This window comes from Buceros rhinoceros, unplaced genomic scaffold, assembly GCF_000710305.1.
Source record: "Buceros rhinoceros silvestris isolate BGI_N320 unplaced genomic scaffold, ASM71030v1 scaffold23873, whole genome shotgun sequence".
In the NCBI taxonomy this organism is placed as follows: Eukaryota; Metazoa; Chordata; class Aves; order Bucerotiformes; family Bucerotidae; genus Buceros; species Buceros rhinoceros.
Window position 1 is genome coordinate 10,073 of NW_010403346.1, and position 427 is coordinate 10,499.

Below are 427 nucleotides of genomic sequence, written 5' to 3' on the forward strand. Positions count from 1 at the left end.
AAGGTAGATTTAGGTTGGACATGGGAAAGAACCGTGTTCCACTGAGGGTGCTGAGAGCCTGGCCCGGGTTGCCCAGGGGAGTCGTGGATGCCCACCCCTGGCAGTGCTGAAGGCCGGGTTGGACGGGGCTCTGAGCAACCTGCTCTAGCGGAAGATAATGTGTGAAGGTCCCTTCTAACCCAAACCATTCTGGTGAATCCCCTGGTCAGGAGATCAGAGCAAGATGTGGGTCAGCAGAAGTGGGGACGTGACTGCCAAGGCTGTCCACCTGCCACTGCTCCACGAGCCCACTGCAGCCCCCTCTGAGCCCCCCACACCCCGTCCCTGCCCACGGCCAGGGTCGGGCTGGATGGTCTGTGAAGGTCCGGCCACCACACCTGCAGCAGCCCCAGGACTAGCTGCCACCTCCAGCCCTAGGCGGGTAGAC

The 427-nt window shown here is 62.5% G+C and overlaps 1 protein-coding gene across 1 annotated transcript in view; it reads left to right on the top strand.

Moving 5' to 3' along the window:
* Positions 1-427, top strand: part of LOC104490676 (electrogenic sodium bicarbonate cotransporter 1-like) — a gene marked incomplete at both ends in the record, with an annotated part of 12,531 nt that overhangs the window by 9,760 nt on the left and 2,344 nt on the right. The window lies entirely within an intron of this gene.